Source organism: Bufo bufo, chromosome 8 (genome assembly GCF_905171765.1).
Source record: "Bufo bufo chromosome 8, aBufBuf1.1, whole genome shotgun sequence".
In the NCBI taxonomy this organism is placed as follows: Eukaryota; Metazoa; Chordata; class Amphibia; order Anura; family Bufonidae; genus Bufo; species Bufo bufo.
In genome coordinates, this window is record NC_053396.1 from 73,508,087 (window position 1) to 73,525,370 (window position 17,284).

Here is a 17,284-nt window from a genome sequence, read left to right on the forward strand (position 1 = left end):
GTCGAACTCTGAGTTGGAATTGTGGTCTGATGCGGCGGGTTCTTGTGGTTTTGGGACAATACTGGGTAAGGAGTGGTGCGCGTCTTCCTGGCCGGAAGAGTGGCGGGCATTGGGCCTCATCAAGAATCTTACTCTGTTGGAGCTTTTCCCTATAGTAGTGGCGGTGGAGATTTGGGGAGGATGTTTAGCGAACCGGCATGTTTGTTTTTGGTCGGATAATTTAAGTACTGTTCAATGTATTAACTGTTTGTCTTCTTCCTCCCTTCCGGTGTTGGCGTTGCTACGACATCTGGTTCTTCGTTGCTTGGAGCGGAACATTTATTTCAGGGCCAGGCATGTTCCCGGAGTGAACAATCGGATTGCTGATGCTCTTTCTCGCTTTAATTGGCAGGTGTTTCGGGAGTTGCATCCGGAGGCGGTATCGGATGGGCTGGAACTCCCTCAGTTCCTGTGGCAAGTAGTAGCCAACAGCTGATGTCACTCGTGAGTGCGTCAGTGTCACCAGCGACGTGGCAGGCGCATGGTGCTGTTCGTCCGGTGGTGTGGTTATTGGGCCACTCTTATATTTTCTGGGCGGCACAGATAGCAGAGCGGAGGCCTGGAGGTCGGAACTTGGGACTCGGGGAAGTAGAGGTTTTTTGGAAAGGGATAAGGGGCCTTCGGTGGTCACAACTGTCACCTGAGGTGGTTGATTTGGGTCTCCGGTCAGCTGGTCCAGTAATATTGGTGATCCATGCGGGCGGAAACGATTTATGTGCCCTTCGGCTTATGGAATTAATGGCGCTCATGCGCTCTGATCTAGAGAGGTTCCCGGCCTTCTTTAGGGAATTGGTCATCGTGTGATCGGAGGTGGTTCCCCGAGTTGTCTGGCATGGGGCTCGGGATGGTGAGGCACTCGAGAGGTGCCTGAAAACACTAAATGCACGCATTTCACGCTTTGTGCGTTCTCGAGGTGGTGTAACGGTCCGTCACCGTCAACTGGAGGGAGATAATAGGGCACTGATGAGACCGGATGGAGTGCACTTGACGGAAATCGGTTTGGATATATTTTTGTCTGGGATCCAAGACGGGATAGAGCAAGGTTTATTTTTACTGGGTGGTGGTCGGAGTCCTGTATAAATTCGGCCTCCTCCGTGGCGGCAATGTGGAGAACAGAAGCTTGATGGGAGCTGATTTGGAGCACGTGCCCTCTGGTATTCAGGGGTTGGCACACGCACAGAAGGAGTGGTTGGAGGAGGAGTTTAAAATTGCCTGTATAATGTGAGCTGTGGCCGACAATCACCCAGTAAAAGAGTTTTAAAGTTGAATGATGTCTGTGTCCTTTGTTATAGGATAAGTTAAGGAAGGGGTGGGCCCGAAGGTATGTGCTGTCCTAACCCCTTTATTTCCTGAATACCAACAGTCCCATAACAGAGATTCAGGCTTCATGTCAGCGACTCAGCAGAGAATCAGTCTTCATGTCATAGCAGAGAATCATGCTTCACGTCACCCAACACTGGAACAGGCCACTGTCAGATATTTTTAGGCCCCGGCACCCAGACAGAGGAGAGGTTCATTCAACTTCGGGTTGCCAAGCAATATAATGGTAAAATGAAAATAAAAATAGGATTGAATGAGGAAGTGCCCTGGAGTACAATAATATATGGTTAAGGGGAGTTAGTTAATGTCTAATCTGCACAAGGGATGGACAGGTCCTGTGGGATCCATGCCTGGTTCATTTTTATGAACGTCAGCTTGTCCACATTGGCTGTAGACAGGCGGCTGCGTTTGTCTGTAATAACGCCCCCTGCCGTGCTGAATACACGTTCAGACAAAACGCTGGCCGCCGGGCAGGCCAGCACCTCCAAGGCATAAAAGGCTAGCTCTGGCCACGTGGACAATTTGGAGACCCAGAAGTTGAATGGGGCCGAACCATCAGTCAGTACATGGAGGGGTGTGCACACGTACTGTTCCACCATGTTAGTGAAATGTTGCCTCCTGCTAACACATTCCGTATCAGGTGGTGGTGCAGTTAGCTGTGGCGTGGTGACAAAACTTTTCCACATCTCTGCCATGCTAACCCTGCCCTCAGAGGAGCTGTGTCACACAGCTGCGTTGGCGACCTCTTGCTCCTCCTCTGCCTTCGCCTTGGGCTTCCACTTGTTCCCCTGTGACATTTGGGAATGCTCTCAGTAGCGCGTCTACCAATGTGCGCTTGTACTCGCGCATCTTCCTATCACGCTCCAGTGCAGGAAGTAAGGTGGGCACATTGTCTTTGTACCGTGGATCCAGCAGGGTGGCAACCCAGTAGTCCGCACACGTTAAAATGTGGGCAACTCTGCTGTCGTTGCGCAGGCACTGCAGCATGTAGTCGCTCATGTGTGCCAGGCTGCCCAGAGGTAAGGAAAAGCTGTCCTCTGTGGGAGGCGTATCGTCATCGTCCTGCGTTTTCCCCCAGCCACGCACCAATGATGGGCCCGAGCTGCGTTGGGTGCCACCCCGCTGTGAACATGCTTCATCCTCATCCTCCTCCACCTCGTCCTCCTCGTCCTCCAGTAGTGGGCCCTGCCTGGCCACATTTGTACCTGGCCTCTGCTGTTGCAAAAAACCTCCCTCTGAGACACTTCTAAGAGACTGGCCTGAAAGTGCTAAAAATGACCCCTCTTCCTCCTCTTCCTCCTCCTCCTCCTCCTGGGCCACCTCCTCTTCCATCATCGCCCTAAGTGTTTTCTCAAGGAGACATAGAAGTGGTATTGTAACGCTGATAACAACGTCATCGCCACTGGCCATGTTGGTGGAGTACTCGAAACAGCGCAACAGGGCACACAGGTCTCGTATGGAGGCCCAGTCATTGGTGGTGAAGTGGTGCTGTTCCGCAGTGCGACTGACCCGTGCGTGCTGCAGCTGAAACTCCACTATGGCCTGCTGCTGCTCGCACAGTCTGTCCAGCATGTGCAAGGTGGAGTTCCACCTGGTGGGCACGTCGCATATGAGGCGGTGAGCGGGAAGGCCAAAGTTACGCTGTAGCGCAGACAGGCGAGCAGCGGCAGGATGAGAATGCCGGAAGCGCGCACAGACGGACCGCACTTTATGCAGCAGCTCTGACATGTCGGGGTAGTTGTGAATGAACTTCTGCACCACCAAATTCAGCACATGTGCCAGGCAAGGGATGTGCGTCAAACTGGCTAGTCCCAGAGCTGCAACGAGATTTCGCCCATTATCGCACACCACCAGGCCGGGCTTGAGGCTCACCGGCAGCAACCACTCGCCGGTCTGTTGTTCTATACCCCTGCACAACTCCTGCGCGGTGTGGGGCCTGTCCCCCAAACATATGAGTTTCAGTATGGCCTGCTGACGTTTACTCCGGGCTGTGCTGAAGTTAGTGGTGAAGGTGTGTGGCTGACTGGATGAGCAGGTGGGAGAAGAGGAGGAGGAAGCCGAGTAGGAGGAGGAGGCAACAGGAGGCAAAGAATGTTGCCCTGCGATCCTTGGCGGCGGAAGGACGTGCGCCAAATAGCTCTCCGCCTGGGGCCCAGCCGCCACTACATTTACTCAGTGTGCAGTTAGGGAGATATAGCGTCCCTGGCCGTGCTTACTGGTCCACGGATCTGTGGTTAGGTGGACCTTGCCACAGATGGCGTTGCGCAGTGCACACTTGATTTTATCGGATACTTGGTTGTGCAGGGAAGGCACGGCCCTCTTGGAGAAGTAGTGGCGACTGGGAACAACATACTGTGGGACAGCAAGCGACATGAGCTGTTTGAAGCCGTCTGTGTCCACAAGCCTGAATGACCGCATTTCATAGGCCAGTAGTTTAGAAAGTATCAAATAATTAGAAAAGGCTCCACCAGCAAACTACTGGAGCTCAGCCTTTCAGTTACCAACTGAAAAGGAAGAATAAATCAATAGTAATAATATAGGCTGGCTCACAGTATTTTTGCATAAAATTTATTAATACACTAAATAAATACAAACTGACTTGGTGTCAGTATCAGCATACAAACATAACAGAATGTGTAAATAGGTATAACAGTGCGGAGCTCTCGCACAAACCTAATAACCGGAGTACTCCTAGGAATGAGACCTAATGGCTAGAGTTAGGCTGCAAGGGATAATCTGATAAACCGCTCAAATGTCCATGATTATATACCAGTTTGCCAAATACTTGGAACCAAGAGTTCAAAATTGTCCTTGTTGTAATTTCCCACAAGGGGGACTCTGTGTTTAAATGACAGATGATAACCACACTTTCTCCGATCTGTGGGGCTCCACTTACTTGTTCCTTGCGGAGCAAACCATCAGACCCGCTCGCTCAGCGTCCCACGTGTCCAGCACAGCAGTCGATCGCTGGTTTGTGACGTAGGCGCCTGCACCGTCCGGCCAGACGGAAGCTGGTATAGCTGAGCCGAGGCTCTGATTGCCTGAACTTGTCAGGCCAAGGAGAGTGGACACAGCAGGATTTACCTTGTGTTTGTGGCAATGTCAGATGTAACAGCACAGTTTCAGTCCACTTGGTAGATTCTTGGTGAACAGATCTTTGCAGCGGTATATGTTTGAAGAAAAGTCCTCTTGCGTTTTTTGGAAAAAACCGCACCGGTGGCCTGGTCTCAATACACACTAGATGCGTTTCGGAAACAAGTTCCTTCCTCAGTAGATAGTTGTATAAGTAGTTTAGAAATGCTGGCATTCAGGGCCAGGGATCGAGGGTGGCTAGGTGGGAATTTACGCTTTCTCTAAAATGTTTGTAAGATGGAGAGCTGAACGCTGCCGTGTGACATGGTTCAGATGCTTGGTGACGCAGGTGGTGGTGGTGTTGGTGGTACATCCTCTGTTTGCTGGGCGGCAGGTGCCAACGTTCCTCCAGAGGCGGAGAAAGAGGCCGAGGCGGCAGCAGCAGAAGAGGTAGCAGGGGGAGCCTGAGTGAGTTCCTTGTTTTTAAGGTGTTTACTTCACTGCAGTTCATGCTTTGCATGCAGGTGCCTGGTCATGCAGGTTGTGCTAAGGTTCAGAACGTTAATGCCTCACTTCAGGCTCTGATGGCACAGCGTGCAAACCACTCGGGTCTTGTCGTCAGCACATTGTTTGAAGAACTGCCACACCAGGGAACTCCTTGAAGCTGCCTTTGGGGTGCTGTGTCCCAGATGGCGGCGGCCAGTAGCAGACGGACTCTCTTGGCGGCGGGTGTTCTGCTTTTGCTTACTGCTCCCTCTTTTGCTACGCTGTTGGCTCAGTCTCACCACTGCCTCTTCCTCCGAATTCTGAAAGTCAGTGGCACGACCTTCATTCCATGTAGGGTCTAGGACCTCATCGTCCCCTGCATCGTCTTCCACCCAGTCTTCCTCCCTGACCCCCTGTTCAGTCTGCACACTGCAGAAAGACACAGCAGTTGGCACCTGTGTTTCGTCATCATCAGAGACGTGCTGAGGTGGTATTCCCATGTCCTCATCATTAGGAAACATAAGTGGTTGTGCGTTAGTGCATTCTATCTCTTCCACCCCTGGGGAAGGGCTAGGTGGATGCCCTTGGGAAACCCGGCCAGCAGAGTCTTCAAACAGAATAAGAGACTGCTGCATAACTTGAGGCTCAGACAGTTTCCCTGATATGCATGGGGGTGATGTGACAGACTGATGGGCTTGGTTTTCATGCGCCATCTGTGCGCTTTCTGCAGAAGACTGGGTGGGAGATAATGTGAACGTTCTGGATCCACTGTCGGCCACCCAATTGACTAATGCCTGTACCTGCTCAGGCCTTACCATCCTTAGAACGGCATTGGGCCCCACCAAATATCGCTGTAAATTCTGCTGGCTACTGGGACCCGAGGTAGTTGGTTCACTAGGACGTGTGGCTGTGGCAGAACGGCCACGTCCTCTCCCAGCACCAGAGGGTCCACTAACACCACCACGACCATGTCCGCGTCCCTTACTAGATGTTTTCTTTATTGTTACCGTTCACCACAATAAGAAAAAAATTATTTGGCCCAATGTATTGAATTCAAATTCAGGCCTTTTTTTACAGGCACCTAACACTATCTGGCTATCTATTTAGGTACCGTATTACACTAATACAGGCACAACAGTAACGACAGATTTAGCTGAATATAAATTGTAGGCCTAGTATTTAGGCGCTGGGTGACAGGTATACGTTTACGGACAGAATTATTTAAACTTGGAAATGCACGGTAGCGTGTGAAGTTATTGAGGATGACACTATCCGCACCTTCAATCTAATATACCCTTTTATGGATCAATTTAAACTTGGCCTGATACAGCAGAAAAAAAATATTTAGGGGATTGCTAAGTTGGGAATTGTATTCAACCCAGAACAAAAACTGTGCTTCGGCAGACAGCAGACAGTATTACAATTGGCTAGTCACAGCTGAAACACCAGATTTAGGGTACTACTATTTTGGCCAATTGTATTTTACCCCTCAATAAAATAGCAAGCACAGCCAAGCCCCTGATGTAGGATATAGCAAAAAAATAACCACACTATTGATGGTTAAATGGACTTAGTGGCAGCTTGTGCTGGCGCACCACAAAATGGCCGCCGATCACCCAAGAAAAAAGTGACATAAAAAACGCTCTGGGCAGCCTAAAAACAGTGAGCAATTAAATAGCAGCAGTTCAATGATCCACAGCTGTAGATCGATCGCTGAATTAAGTGTTTTTGCTGAGTAAATCCCTGCCTAATCTCTCCCTGCCTAATCTCTCCCTAACAGCAGCAGCATCCTCTCCCTAAACTGATCATAGCAGAGTGACGTGCGGCGCTACGTGACTCCAGCTTAAATAGAGGCTGGGTCACATGCTGCCCTGGCCAATCACATCCATGCCAATAGGCATGGCTGTGATGGCCTCTTGGGGCAAGTAGTATGACGCTTGTTGATTGGCTGCTTTGCAGCCTTTCAAAAAGCGCCAAGAAAGCGCCGAACACCGAACCCGGACTTTTACGAAAAGGTTCAGGTCCGTGTCACGGACACCCCAAAATTCGGTGCGAACCCAAACTATACAGTTCGGGTTCGCTCATCCCTACTTACCATCCTTAAAACGGCATTAGGCCCGACCAAATATCGCTGTAGATTCTGGCGGCTACTGGGACCTGAGGTAGTAGTTTCTGTAGGACGTGTAGCTGTGGCAGAACGGCCACGTCCTCTCCCTGCACCAGAGGCTCCAACACCACCACCACGATCGCGTCACTTATTAGATGTTTGCCTCATAGTTAGTGTTCACAAAGCAAAGTAAAAAGTGGTTAAGTCTGTTAAAAATAATTAACTGCCAATAAAAACCCTGATGTAGGGTATTGCACTCAATTTATTTATTTTTTAACTCTATATGACAGCCGTATTTCTGGCCTAAATGTGGCCTAAATGTCACTTATGCACGGCTAATCCCAGATGTGCAGTATATTAGAGGGGTTTATTCACCCTAGTAAGCAAAAAGATGTATTTCTGGCCTAAATTTCACAGTAACTTATGCACGTCTAATTCTAGATGTGCAGTATATCAGAGGTTTTTTTCACCCCAGTAAGCACAAAGCCGTATTTCTGGCCTAAATGTGACAGTCACTTATGCACGTCTAATCCCAGATGTGCAGTATATATTGGAGGGTTTTTTCACCCCAGTATCCAAAAAGCCGTATTTCTGGCCTAAATGTGACAGTCACTTATGCACGTCTAATCCCAGATGTGCAGTATATTACAGGGTTTTTTCATCCCAGTAAGCAAAAAGATGTATTTCTGGCCTAAATGTGACACTCACTTATGCACTTATAATCCTAGATGTGCACTATATGAAAAAAAGTTTTTTTTTAACCCCAGTAAGCAATAAGCTGTATTTCTGGACTTGCAGACATGCAGATAGCCTGTGCTGGTGCACTATTGTTGCATAAAATGGCTGTGATTATGTATTGATATTGACAAACTGAAGTAAAAAAAAGTTCGTTTTCAGCAATAGTTGGCTCAGGGCAGGCTTAAAAAAATTGTGCACTGCACCCACAAAACACATTTGCTGTAGATCGCTGAGTAAAAAAAGCAGTTTTTGATAAGATTTCTCCCTAATCTCTCCCTTACAGCAGCTGCAGCCTCTCCCTACACTAATCCGAGCAGAGTGACGGGCGGCGATTTGTGACTCCAGCTTAAATAGAGGCTGGGTCACATGCTGCAGTTGGCCAATCACAGCCATGCCAATAGTAGGCATGGCTGTGATGGCCTTTTGGGGCAAGTAGTATGACGCTTGTTGATTGGCTGCTGTGCAGCCTTTCAAAAAGCACCAAGAAAGCACCGACCCCGAACTCTTACGTAAATGTCCGGGTGCCGAAAAACCTAAAGTTCGGTACGAACCCGAACTTTACAGTTCGGATTCGCTCAACTCTAGTCATGGACTTTTCTTGTGTGATAAATGTGGAAGAAAAAAAATATCTGAAGAAGTTTCTCCCAAGATTCAAACCTTGGTTTTACATGTAAAGATCCCATCACTTAACCACTTAGGCTACTTTCACACTTGTGTTTTGTGCGGATCCATCATGGACGGATCCGTTCAGATAATACAACCGTCTGCATGAGTTCAGAACGGATTCGTTTGTACTATCTTTAACATAGCCAAGAAGGATCCGTCTTGAACACAATTGAAAGTCATTAGAGGACTGATCCATTTTCTATTGTGCCAGTGAAACTGGATCCTTCCCCGTTGACTTACATTGTGTGCCAGGACGGATCCGCTTGGCTCAGTTTCATCAGCGGAATGGAGCCTGAACTGATGCAAACTGATGCATTCTGAGAGGATCCTTTTCCATCCAGAATGCATTAGGGCAAAAACTGATGCATTTTGGACCGCTTGTGAGAGCCCTGAACAGATCAAATGGAAAGCGAAAAAGCGAGTGTGAAAGTAGACTTACCTGTTTTTCCCATGCTGGTGCCTATATTTGTATATTGTGCTTGTGAGTAAAGCAGTAATATGTAGATTACCTTTCTGAGTGTGGTCAAGCTATAGTATATAGCAGCGGTCAGCAACCTTCGGCACTCCAGATGTGTTGAAACTACAACTCCCAGCATGCTCCATTCACTTCTATGGGAGTTCTCAAAATAGCTAAGCAAGTGTGCATGCTGGGAGTCGTAGTTTCATCACAGCTGGAGTGCCGAAGGTTGCTGATCCCTGGTATATAGTGTATATGATATTCACATGCTCGCACATAGCTCTAGGACACAGCTCTGCCCTCAGCCTGATGTCTAGCTCTGTCAATCAAGGGAAGGAGGGAGTGTGCAGAGCACTGGTGGTTTTACAAAGTGGTGCTCAAACAATTCAGCTGCGCCTCCTGGTTCTCGAAATTCTGATTTGCATATGAATAAAAATGCTGATATCTCTGCAGCTATCTATTGTACATAGGTAGTGTCCCACTAGGTAAAGGTGGGCACTACACAAGGGTTAACATGTCTTTTGCATTACTGTGATGTTTAATTATGCATTTCCCTGTGTTATCTGGGTGTCAGGCCTGTTAGGGAGTAGTTTAGCCTCCTAGACATTAGAGGGAGCTAGAGAGCCCTGTGTATATATAGGTAGGCCCAGACAGGGAAGAGTTAGTTCAGTCCAGGTGGCTAGAAGTGTAACCTAGTCAGCCTGAAGTTCCTGAGTCTAAGCTTAGCTCAGAAGAGTCACCCCAGAAGAAGAACTTTCCTCCTGGGAGAAACCTGCAGACACCCTCCAACCAAGCAGTGCCAGTACAACCAGCTCAGATAAGTAAGCTGATGGGCAGAGGTACTATAAAGTGAGAGCAAGGGTCAATATGGGAGGAAGATTTATCACCAAGGATTAAAAGCCAACATTTAGGCATCCGGGCCTTGGGATACAGCCAGCCAGAATAGCTGTGGAGATAGTGCAGCCTGGTCTGTGAAGCATTAATTGTTTACCCTCCAAGTATCTTGCAAGATTATACCTGCCATTATTGAATGTAAGCCTGCTTGTGGAACATATGCTAAAAGGGACTGCATCATTATCAACTGTATGTACAAAGTTGGACTGTTTAAAGTAAAGCAACGTTTGGTTCACTATACCACCTGTGTACCTCACTTATTGCTACTGGAAACCGGTGTGCCACCGTTACAGGCACTGGCGTCACATCCTTAAGGGGACCTTGCCCCAGGCACTCAAAACACCTGCAACATCCACCATCAGGCCTGGTCCATACATACAGAGTGTGCCCCAGAGGAACTTTGTGTCAGCCTCTCCTTCACTGCCGCATGCCTGCCCAGGGTTCTCCTCCAAACAGTGAGTAACCCTCAATTGCCCATAACCGCGACCTCACTTCGCAATACCCTGCAGGTCTGGCGTGCTGCACAGACAATTATTCAGCATGATGAGCCCTACCAGGTAGTATGTCTGGTTTAATAGGGTTGATCCTGGACATTGGAGTTGTACTATTTCATTGCGCAGATCTGTATAATTTCTATTAAGCATAGATGTGCCACCTGTATATACAGTAACTCTCAAATACATGTTTCTAATTGCTGCAATATGTTGATTTACTCCTATTCTCCTGATTAGTTAGACTTGGAGTTGAAACAATATTAAAGGGGTATTCCACCTTTTGGAAAATTTACTTTTGATCAGTGATGTGCTATATCCTAACAAAGAAATCCACTCACTTGGATCCAATATGATTCCAGTGCCAGATGGCAGGTTTAAATGTCAGGTTTCTGTGATTTTAAAAAAAAATGAGACAAAGATAAATCATTTCAGAACTTTTTTCACCTTTAATGTGACCTATAAACTGTACCACTCAAGAAGAAGAAAAAATAAAAATAATAATGTGGTTGCATAAGTGTGCCCACCCTCTTATAACTGGGGATGTAGCTGTGTTAAGAATTAAGCAATCACATTCAAAATCATGTTAAATAGGAGTCAGCATACACCTGCCATCATTTAAAGTGTCTCTGATTAACCCCAAATAAAGTTCAGCTGCTCTAGTTGGTCTTTCCTGAAATTTTCTTAGTCGCATCCCACAGCAAAAGCCATGGTCCACAGAGAGCTTCCAAAGCATCAGAGGGATCTCATTGTTAAAAGGTATCAGTCAGGAGAAGGGTACAAAAGATACAAAAATTTCCAAGGCATTAGATATACCATGGAACACAGTGAAGACAGTCATCATCAAGTGGAGAAAATATGGCACAACAGTGACATTACCAAGAATTGGACGTCCCTCCAAAATTGATGAAAAGACGAGAAGAAAACTGGTCTGGGAGGCTACCAAGAGGCCTACAGCAACATTAAAGGTGCTGCAGGAATATCTGGCAAGTACTGGCTGTGTGGTACATGTGACAACAATCTCACGTATTCTTCGTATGTCTGGGCTATGGGGTAGAGTGGCAAGACGAAGGCCTTTTCTTATGAAGAAAAACATCCAAGTCAGGCTACATTTTGCAAAAACACATCTGAAGTCTCCCAAAAGCATGTGGGAAAAGGTGTTATGGTCTGATGAAACCAAGGTTGAAATTTTTGCCCACAATTCCAAAAGATTTGTTTGGTGGAAAAACACTGCACATCACCAAAAGAACACCAGTGAAGCATGGTGGTGGCAGCATCATGCTTTGGGGCTGTTTTTCTTCAGCTGGAACTGGGGCCTTAGTTAAGCTAGAGGGAATTATGAACAGTTCCAAATACCAGTCAATATAGGCACAAAACCTTCAGGCTTCTGCTAAAAAGCTGAACATGAAGAGGAACTTCATCTTTCAGCATGACAACGACCCAAAGCATACATCCAAATCAACAAAGGAATGGCTTCACCAGAAGACAAAGCATACATCCAAATCAACAAAGGAATGGCTTCACCAGAAGAAGATTAAAGTTTTGGAATGGCCCAGCCAAAGCCCAGACCTGAATCCAATTGAAAATCTGTGGGGTGATCTGACGAGGGCTGTGCACAGGAGATGCCCTCGCAACCTGACAGATTTGGAGTGTTTTTGCAAAGAAGAGTGGGCAAATCTTGCCAAGTCACAATGTGCCATGCTGATAGACTCATACCCAAAAAGACTGAGTGCTGTAATAAAATCAAAAGGTGCTTCAACACAGTATTAGTTTAAGGGTGTGCACACTTATGCAACCATATTATTTTAGTTTTATATTTCTTCTTACCTCTTTTTGTACAGTTTATAGGTCACATTAAAGGTGGAAAAAGTTCTGAAATTATTTATCTTTGTCTCATTTTTTTTTTTACATCACAGAAACCTAACAATTAAAAAGGGGTGTGTAGACTTTTTTTTATATGCACTGTATCTGGATGGAGTCAAATGCATTGCTGTGGTCAATTACTGGTCTTAACTATGAGGCGTTCTCAAGCTATATTTTTCCCAGCAGTGGTGGGTGGGGAGTGTATTGCCTTGTGCATTACGTTATAGTGCACCCACATTCATAGTTAATCAGTTCTGTAGGTACTATGCCATCAGTATTACAGGCAGTTGTAATTTATCACTGTTTACATCACTGTGCAGGGCTCCAAGATTCATAGCTAATACCTTCTGTTAGCTGTCAAATTACTGTGCGTCAGTATTACAGGTCAAAAAAAGTATCAGGACTAATTTACTACTGTGGACTTAACTATGCACAGTGCACCAAGATTCAAGTCATCAGTAGCAGTGGCATTAACAGTGTGCACCAAAATTCATAGCTAATCCCTTTGTTAAACAAAAAAAAAAGTGCCCAGGTCCCTTCAGTAAAGCAAAAATAAACCTGTTTTCCCCTGCAGGAGAAGTTTTCTAATGGATTTTTGGTGAAACAAAATAAAGAAAAGGAGGCAGTGCCAATAAAGTAGTGGAGGGAAAAAATGTTCTTTTAATGCATGTTGTGGCAGTCCAAACAATTATTTTTTTAATTCCTTGTTAGCTGTCAAATCACTGTGCATCCGTATCACAGGTCAATGTTAATGTCAGGTCTAATTTATTGTCGTGGACTTAACTGTGCAGTGCCTCAAGATTCAAGTAGAGGCCAGAGTGAGCATGGCGGCAGCAGCAGCAGTAACGGTGACAAAAGTGGCTTTATGACAGAATGGGGACGGTGTCAGTAGTGGCCCATGACAGAGTGGGGACTGTGGTAGCAGCAGTAGTGACCACATAACAGCGTTTGTTATGGATGTCGGGCGGCACTGCATGGATTGTGGGTGCACGGTCCGCAGGCGTCGCCCCAGGTACCTCAATGAAAGAAAGAACCAGCACTCCTTGCGATGTAGTCGTCAGTATTTTATTCGCCGCTCATGAAATAAGAGTGACGCGCGTTTCGGCACATGCAAGTGCCTTTGTCAAACTCAAACAAACAGCAAGTGGCAATGAAATGAACATAAGCATATGTTTAAATAGCCCGCCCTTAGTCACATGATAGAAGCCTTCAAGTCATATGATTCTGACGTCATGTTGGCAAGGAAACCAATTTTTTTTTACTAACATCTAATCTCGAGAAAAGAAAAAACAAATGCGATCCTTCTATGTCATCGAAGATCGCTATGGATCAATTACACTGCGGAAACACATAACAGAAAAAGTTACATAAATCAAACACTGATAGTGGTTATATGTAATGAACATCATAAATCTTCATAAGAAGCTACTCACCGTGTACTCACGATTCAACCCTTTGGGTGTCATCGTTTGTAAGTAGAGATGTCCCGAATAGTTCGCTGGCGAATAGTTCCCGGCGAACATAGCTTGTTCGCGTGCACCGCTGCGGGCGAACATATGCGATGTTCGGTCCGCCCCCTATTCGTAATCATTGAGTAAACTTTGACCCTGTACCTCACAGTCAGCAGACACATTCCAGCCAATCAGCAGCAGACCCTCCCACCTCCTGGACAGCATCCATTTTAGATTCATTCAGAACCTGCATTCTTAGTGAGAGGAGGGACAGTGTAGCTGCTGCTGATTTAATAGGGAAATCGATAGCTAGGCAAGTTTATTCAGTGTCCACTGCAGTCCTGAAGGACTCATCTGATCTCTGCTGTAAGGACAGCACCCCAAAAAGAAACATCAGTCTGCTTTTTTTTTAAATTTTTTTATATGTGTAATCAAATTGCAGTTGCCTGCCAGTGTGTGTGTCAGGCTCACAGCCCTGCAAGTGCATAGTGTCATCAGCGCAACTCATATCTGGTGTCACATTCGATTCCATTTAAATTAAAAAAAACTATTTTGACTGAATAAATAGCAGTCAGTTACACACGTGTTTGTGTGTTTAAGGCCCAGTGCAGTGCATAGTGTCACTTCAGCGCAACTCATATCTGGTGTCACAGTAGCTTGCACGTATAGTACAACTTAACTAATCTAAAAAAAATGACAAGCAGAGGCAGGCCACCCCGCAGGGGCCGTCGTGGTTGTGGTGCTGTGATTCCCTGGCTAACACAGGACACCCAATCTTCTACAGCTTTCGCTCGGAAACTTGACGCACCATCCTCCTCCAGCTCAGCTTTGGGCACCTCTCAAGTTACCACTCGCCCGCCTGCCGCCACCACCAACACTAGCACCACAGCCGCTTCACTTGATGTGTCAGAGAAGTTATTTACACATCAGTTGGAAGAAATTAGTGATGCGCAACCATTATTGCCAGAGAATGTAGATAACAGGGATATGTCTCAGTCAGGCAGCATTACACACATGGACATACGGTGTGATGATGATGATGTTGTACCCGCTGCTGCTTCCTTTGCTGAGTTGTCAGATACAAGTGAAGCGGTTGAAGATGACTATGTGTCTGTGGATGTCACGTGGGTGCCCGCTCGAAGAGAAGAAGAACAGGGGGAAAGTTCTGATGGGGAGACAGAGAGGAGGAGGAGACGAGTTGGAAGCAGGGGGAGGTTGTCGCAAGGAGCTAGTGGCACAGTCAGACAGCATGCATCGGCACCCAGGGTCAGCCAGACAGCACGCCAATCAACGCATGCTGTAGCCACCACCAGAATGCCCTCATTGCAGAGCTCAGTAGTGTGGCATTTTTTTTGTGTCTGCCTCTGACAACAGCGATGCCATTTGCAACCTGTGCCAAAAGAAACTGAGTTGTGGGAAGTCCAACACCCACCTAGGTACAACTGCTTTGCGAAGGCACATGATCACACATCACAAACGCCTATGGTATCAACACATGATGACGAGTACAAGCAGCACACAAACTCAAAGCCGCCATCCTCCTCCTGGTCCAGCATCTTCAGCCACATAAACCACTGCTGTCCTCCTTGCCCCCTCTCAACCATCCGCCACTCCGTCTCTCACCTTGAGCAGTTCCTGCTCATCTGCCCACAGTCAGGTGTCTGTCAAGGACATGTTTGAGCGTAAGAAGCCAATGTCACAAAGTCACCTCCTTGCCCGGTGTCTGACAGCTGGCTTGTCTGAACTCTTAGCCTGCCAGCTTTTACCATACAAGCTGGTGGAGTCTGAGGCGTTCCAAAAATTTGTAGCTATTGGGACACCGCAGTGGAAGGTACCCGGCCGAAATTTCTTTGCACAAAAGGCAATCCCCAACCTGTACTCAATTGTGCAAAAGGAAGTAATGGCATGTCTGGCACACAGTGTTGGGGCAAGGGTCCATCTGACCACTGATACCTGGTCTGCAAAGCACGGTCAGGGCAGGTATATCACCTACACTGCGCATTGGGTAAACCTGCTGATGGCTGCCAAGCATGGAATGCGTGGCTCTACAGAGGAGTTGGTGACACCGCCACGACTTGCAGGCAGGCCTGCTGCCACCTCCTCTACTCCTCCTACTCCATCCTCTTCCATAACCTCCTCGGCTGAGTCCTCTTCTGCTGCTGCATCTTGCTCCACATCAACGGCACCCCCCCAGCTCCCCAGGGGCTATTCCACATCCCGGATACGGCAGTGTCACGCCGTCTTTGGGTTGACTTGCCTGAAAGCTGATAGGGGATGTAACAGGATTTAAACTGATAAGAATAGAACTACTTAACACACCACAACTATCTGGAGGCACATTAGATTGCACGCGCAGTGCCCCAAATTTGAAGTAGGAGGACCGACCAAGCATCTTTTTCCATCTCCCCATTCCTAAAATCGATGCCATATACACGTCCCCTTATAGGGGACGTAACAGGGATTAAACTGATAGGAATAGTACTACTTAACACACCTTATAATAATGCAGAGAGAGGCAACGCAGAGAGAGAAGTCTGAAGAAGAGGAGTCAGAGGAGGAAGGTGGCTTTGAGGAGGTGGAAGACCAACCACAGTAGGCGTCCCAGGGGGCTTGTTGTCACCTTTCGGGGACCCTTGGTGTTGTACATGGCTGGGTGGAGGAAGAGACCTTCAATGACATCAGTGAGGACAAGGAACGGGACATGGCTAGCTTGGTATCCAACCTTGTGCAAATGGGGAGTTTGCGGTTGTAAAAATGGTCTGTTTGTGGTGCGTTAAACGGGGAGTTTGGTCTGTCACTGTGAAGCGGGCGTAACCCTTACACTACCTGATCGATACAACATCATACCTGATGTTTTAAAGCACATTATTCCAAACAATTTAGGAATGTTAGTTGATTTATGCCCTTTATGGATTAAAACCCGACTCTGCGTCAACTACGTAATTTTCCATGGGAGTTTTGCCATGGATCCCCCTCCGGCATGCCACAGTCCAGGTGTTAGTCCCCTTGAAACAACTTTTCCATCACTATTGTGGCCAGAAAGAGTCCCTGTGGGTTTTAAAATTCGCCTGACCATTGAAGTCCATGGCGGTTCGCCTGGTTCGCCCGTTCGCGAACATTTGCGAAAATTCGCGTTTGCCGTTCGCGAACGGATAATTTTATGTTTGCGACATCTCTATTTGTAAGCGGTGAATCCAATAGGCTTCACGTTTAAGTAGTAACTCCACCCTGTTACCTCCCCTTCGAGGTGGCAGTACCTCTTTGATAATCTGAAATCGAAGTTGTGACACATTGTGTTTCTGTTGATGGAAATGCAAAGGGATGGGCAATAGTAAATTTTCATGGCGAATTGTCGACTTATGTTTCGCAAAGTGATCTTTCATTCTCATCATAGTCTCACCTACATAAAGTCCACATGGACTTTTCAACAGATATACAATGAAAGTACTATTGCAAGTGAAATGGCCCTTTATTGGAATTTGTTCCCCACTATGTGGGTGTGAGATATAGGGGCCTTTAATTATGCTAGAACAGTGGATACAGCTTAAGCAAGAAAAGGTACCCTTCCTGAAAGTAGATAATACCATTTGCCGGGGGCCCTTTTTATTGGTGCCTATATCCGCTCTAATAATTTTATCTTTTAAATTGCCTGCCCGCTTATAGCATAAAATGGGGGGTCTTTGGAATTCTACAATCTGGG